Source organism: Schistocerca serialis, chromosome 5, assembly GCF_023864345.2.
Source record: "Schistocerca serialis cubense isolate TAMUIC-IGC-003099 chromosome 5, iqSchSeri2.2, whole genome shotgun sequence".
NCBI lineage: Eukaryota > Metazoa > Arthropoda > Insecta > Orthoptera > Acrididae > Schistocerca > Schistocerca serialis.
The window spans coordinates 512,951,973-512,958,064 of record NC_064642.1 but is presented as its reverse complement, the minus strand read 5'-3'; the positions used below and the strand labels follow the sequence as shown (position 1 = coordinate 512,958,064).

The 6,092-nt window shown below is 42.1% G+C and overlaps 1 pseudogene; it reads left to right on the top strand.

Annotated features, from left to right (window-relative positions):
* Positions 1-1,726: 1,726 nt before the first annotated feature.
* On the top strand, positions 1,727-1,844 carry LOC126482983 (5S ribosomal RNA; annotated as a pseudogene).
* The last annotated feature ends 4,248 nt before the right edge of the window (positions 1,845-6,092 follow it).

Sequence of the window (6,092 nt, the reverse complement as noted above, 5' to 3'; positions counted from 1 at the left end):
TTTACCAACACAAACAAGGTAAAACATGTATTATTATCAAGATTTCACCCCAAGAAAAGCCCAATAGCAAGTACAATCATAGGATTTAACAGGTTTATATGCACCTACACTCCCCAGAAGCATACGAAATGAGTTTGTCTCATGATTTCCATACACTTCAACCGATTTTGCACCCCGGAGAGATGTCGATGGGTGGGGAAAACCATCGCCAAAGATACCCAGGGGAGAGATGTCACTCGAAGAAAAAGTACGCCAGGCCTTGATTAAACTGGAGGAAAAAGCTGAACAGCGGAAAAAATCGTACGACAAAAGGTTAGGGTGCACTGAAAAATTTCAAGCAGGATAAGAGGTATTACTTCGAACACACCCTAAATCCACGAAATATGGGAAACTCAATCACAAATGGCGGCTTTTGTAGAGTAGACCATTTGTTGTTGCTAAAATACCAAATCCAGGTGCATATAGAGTAGCCTTAACTAATAGTGGAAAGGACAAAGGACTTTAGCCACACAAGGATCTAACAGCGTTTGTACACTAAAAGGATTGGACAAAGGTTAAACATCATTTGAATTACTGTACATAAACAAGTGAAATACTTCAATATAATATGTATTTAACAAATATGCGCATAGTCTTAGGGGAAAATTTTCAGTTTATTTCTTTATTTGTTTTTAAATGGAAACAAGGTAACTTATAGTAATTTAATATTCTGTTTAATTCCAAAAGGCTATATGAAACCTGGAAATCAAACACAATCTCAATGGTGCCGATTCATTCTGCAATATGTATGTTTTCCAAATACAACGTAATAATGCACTTGAGGTGTAAGCAATACGTGAAATGGCATTACGAGAGGGAGAGGATGCGCAGGCGTAGTGGGAACTAACACGTAGGTCAGCAACTTCAGCACACGCGCAGAAACAGTTAAGTTCAACACGCCACTTAGCACTCCAGATGCAACGCAAACTTGGCATCTAGCTTCCAAATAAGCTATATAAGTCAATCACCATTAAAATGAAGGAGGTTTATAATACAAGAGAAAGTTTACAGAGGAAGACAGAGCAACTAACTGCAGAAACCTATGTACACACTACACTACTGTTTACAGTACATACAAACTTACACGGTAGTTATGTACACATAAATAAAATACTACAAGGAAAGTATCTAAATACGAGGAAATAAAGAATGATTGTACGGGTCGAGGTTGTGCCCGTTTAGAACAACACTTATTAATCTTAGTATGAATATGCAAGGACTGAAAAAGGTAAAACAAAAGGTCGAAACGACGGAAATGCTCTGAATATTTTCGTTCTTATAAAAGAAGAGTTTGTTTTGAGAAAAAGTAGTTGATGAATTTACACATCCACGAACTTAAAGTAAAAAGATATGTGTGTGAGAAGAAAAATGATACGTTAGTTAGCCATGGAGCGACTACGTTCTTAGTTTCTAAGTTATTATGAAGTTTCTTTTCGAGGTAACGATGCAAGAGCACGCCCTGGTAAAGGCAGGAAGGAGAAGATAGCTGGTATCACAGAAAACGGGCCACACCGCAATTTATTTATATGTATATAAATATGTGTATGAATGTGACAATGTGGATGAGTGTGTGTATATGAAGAGATTACAGTACGTAGAATATTGTTAAATGAAGTTTAGGGGTCAGACTGCATATTAAAAAGCGCAAGCTACTGATATAAGCGCGAAATATGGGTATACATGATGCATTTACGGCCTTGCCGCAGTGGATACACCGGTTCCCGTCAGATCACCGAAGTTAAGCGCTGTCGGGCGTGGCCGGCACTTGGATGGGTGACTATCCGAGCCGCCATGTGCTGTTGCCATTTTTCGGGGTGCACTCAGCATCGTGATGCCAATTGAGGAGCTACTCGACCGAATAGTAGCGGCTCCGGTCAAAGAAAACCATCGTAACGACCGGGAGAGCGGTGTGGTGACCACACGCCCCTCCTATTCACATCATCGTCTAAGGATGACACGGCGGTCGGATGGTCCCGATGGGCCACTTGTGGCCTGATGACGGAGTGCTACATGATGCATTTACAAGGGATCACGACTCGTCTGAGCGTTTTTCTACAATATTTTCTCGGTCTACCCTAGTGATATATTCAGGTATATCATATACACGAGAGTGGTATCGTGAAGATACGGATATAAATTACTGATTTACACTCGCTACAGGTACTTCCAAACAATAAATACTGATAACTTACATGATACTGCACTGTCAGAATTATGAAATTAGTTCAGCAAACACTAAGTAATTAGTTTCACAAAGATACAAAGAAGCGCGATCAAAGAGTTTACTCAATTAGCCTGTGGTGTTTAGACGATGGCTTTCAGCAACAGATAAAGAAGTGCTTCCTTCCTTTTCCTGGCCGGCCGCGGTGGTCTCGCGGTTCTAGGCGCGCAGTCCGGAACCGTGCGACTGCTACGGTCGCAGGTTCGAATCCTGCCTCGGGCATGGATGTGTGTGATGTCCTTAGGTTAGTTAGGTTTAAGTAGTTCTAAGTTCTAGGGGACTGATGACCACAGCTGTTAAGTCCCATAGTGCTCAGAGCCATTTGAACCATTTGAACCTTTTCCTGTCACCATGCCTTGTAGATCAGTAGACGCATTTCTTGTAGACTTGAGACAGGTGGGGCTTGTGTTGGTTAACGCGTTATGAAGATTCCTTCTCTTTCGTTAGCAATATGGATTTACAGGTGCGTGAGTCAGACGAAATGTGAAGACAATGGTTTATGCATGTCTTCGAACTGTATGTATGTATATTGTCCTTTCAGCTCCGAAATTGAAAAAAACGATTTTAATTGTTCAAATGGTTCAAATGGCTCTGAGCACTATGGGACTTAACTTCTGAGGTCATCAGTCCCCTAGAACTTAGAATTACTTAAACCTAACTAACCTAACGACATCACACACCCCCATGCCCGAGGCAGGATTCGAACCTGCGACCGTAGCGGTCGCGCGGTTCCAGACTGTAGGGCCTAGAACCGTTCTGCCGATTTTAATTGTTATTCTATGTAAAGTTATACTACTCAAAGACTAAGAGAATTACCTTCTCTTGAAAAATCTGTAAGAGACAAGTAGCCTTTGAATGGTCAGAGAAAATGTCGGGTATTGGGTATTTACAATGTCATAAGATGTTGTTTAATGCGTCCTAAGGGTGAAAACGAAATCTTAAGGGACGTACAGTGGTACTAAAATGTTGTTTTGTGCACAAGTTTAAATGTTATAATGAATCTAGATGTGAGTATGTATAAAATTATACCATGTATGTACCCGATATGTCAGCAAACACGCCCGGGTTCCCGGGTTCGATTCCCGGCGCAGTCAGGGATTTTCTCTGCCTCGTGATGACTGGGTGTTGTGTGCTGTCCTTAGGTTAGTTAGGTTTAAGTAGTTCTAAGTTCTAGGTGACTGATGACCATAGATGTTAAGTCCCATAGTGCTCAGAGCCATTTGAACCATTTTTTTGTCAGCAAACATGTAGATGAAGGCTTATGTGTGCTTAGCATAAATCAGATTATTTTGAAGTGTAATGCTTATTTTGTATATGCAGTGTGAAAACATGTATGTTTTGACAAAAGAGACGTCACGAGGAACTATTCAACTACCAAACGCTTGGCATGCAATGTAAAAAGGTTACATTTACGTGTGCTACAGTGCGTGAAGGTGCGGGAGCTTATAATGAGCCAAACGTTTTCGGTTCGTTTGTAGCGAGTGACGATAGACTTTGCTGCAAGGGAGCATATAAGGTGAAAACGTTTATGGACGTACGTGAAATTTGGTGATATCTCGAAGTTATGCTGAATGTACGAGCTGGCCTTGGACACTGAAATACGTGAGGCACGAAGCGGTTCCAGCGCCAAAGGTCGTAAACGATGAGCCTTTCCGTTGCAGCTTCAGGAACGCTCAGTCACGCATTCGCCTCTACACACTACCTTACGGAGCAGTTGGTTCAAATGGTTCAAATGGCTCTGAGCACTATGGGACTCAACTGCTGAGGTCATTAGTCCCCTAGACTTAGAACTGCTTAAACCTAACTAACCTAAGGACATCACACACATCCATGCCCGAGGCAGGATTCGAACCTGCGACCGTAGCGGTCTCGCGGTTCCAGACTGCAGCGCCAGAACCGCGCGGCCACTTCGGCCGGCTACGGAGCAGTTGTATGGACATTTTAACGACATGAAATTTGTCGTTATCTACAAACTGTGGAAGCAAACTGTACCGCCTAACCATGTTGCACCAACGGACTTACGTGAAGCGTACCCTGAAGGCGTGTAGCGGTTGCTCCGCAATAATGCAGCCGCAGACTCTAAATTTGAACATACACTTCGTCGCGGCATGGACTTCGAAAATTAAATTTTCAGAATCTATACATAAAAATGGAAAATAAGAGAGAGCTGGCACGTCTAGGGTCTACATTAAAACAAAATTGAACATCAGTAAAGGTATTTTAAACCCTGGTCAGGCAAAGACAATATGAGTTACAACAAAATAAATTTTAAACTTTTGCTGGTTTACCTGTGTTTGAGTATATGTTTTACTATGTCTATTTTTATCCATTCACTCGCCTAAGAACTTTACGGCAAAGATTAAAACGTGGTATTCCCGCAGAAATCAGCCTGTGAAACTAGCGAGAGAAGATGAACACTAATTTTCTTGTGTTTGTAAAAGCTACTATCTGATGTTTCATCAGTCTTTTACTGTCTGCCTTTTCCTGTCTATCGTAGAGAGATGATTAGATTTTTGTTTAGTTCACTAATAATGTGAAATACATTATTTCTTACAGCACTAAATCGATTTCTTTTCCTAGATTCTTATTTCATCTGGCTTAACTACCCGCCTTGCCGGTACTTGTAATACTTCGGAGAAGCAAGAAATTTAAGCAGAGCTAGCTGGACGCCGTAACATTGTCTTCAGAGGAGAAGAGCAGGCAAATACTTCAAGGCTCGAGGAACTATCACCTGATAATCCAGTATTATATGTTATAGATTCTTGGTGTATACGATAAGTAAGCCTGACGGGAATGTGCTTCGCTGTGTGTAAATTACCTGAGACACTCGCTCCCGAGGGAACTCACTATGGTTCAAATGGCTCTGAGCACTATGGGACTCAACTGCTGAGGTCATTAGTCCCCTAGAACTTAGAACTAGTTAAACCTAAATAACCTAAGGACATCACACACATCCATGCCCGATGCAGGATTCGAACCTGCGGCCGTAGCGGTTGTTAGGTTCCAGGCCGTAGCGCCTAGAACCGCTCGGCCACCCCGGCCGGCTAAAGCGGAATCAGCAACCCAATGCTGCAGGAACCGCTCGCTCACACTGTTTAAGCAGCTCGATTGATGATTGGAATAGCTGTATGGAAACTTGATGATGCAGTTACATCATTCCGAAATTGGTGATGTACAAATGAACACCACAAATAAAGACAGCTGGAAACTTTTCATCTCTGAAGGACGTACACTGAAGTGCTAAAGAAATTGATATAGGCATGCGCATTCAGATTCAGAGATATCTAAATAGGCAGTAGACCGCACAGCGGTCGGAAACTCTTATATAAGACAACAAGTGGCTGGCGCAGTTATTAGATCGGTTACTGCTGCTACAATTGCAGGTTATCAAGATTTAAGTGAGTTTGAACGTGTTGTTATAGTAGGCGCGCAAGCGATTGACACAGCGTCTCCGAGGTAGCGATGAAGTGGGGATTTTCCCGTACGACCATTTCAGGAGTGTACTGTGATTATCAGGAATCCGGTAAAACATCATATCTCCGACATCGCTGCAGAAGGGAAAAAATGCTGCCAGAACGGGACCAACGACGACTGAAGACAATTGCTCAACGTGACAGAATTGCAACCCTTCCGCAAATTGCTGCAGCTTTTGAAAGGAGTATACTAGTGCACACTTGTAGGCGGCACCAGAATAAGATAAGAATATTAATAAATTAAAGTGAAACTAGTGTACTATAAACAATGAATGCCTCTGATAGGCTCGATAATGTGAATCGATGACTGTGCACGAACACAGAGCCAAAGATACTGTATTGCTTTCATGGAGAAAGAG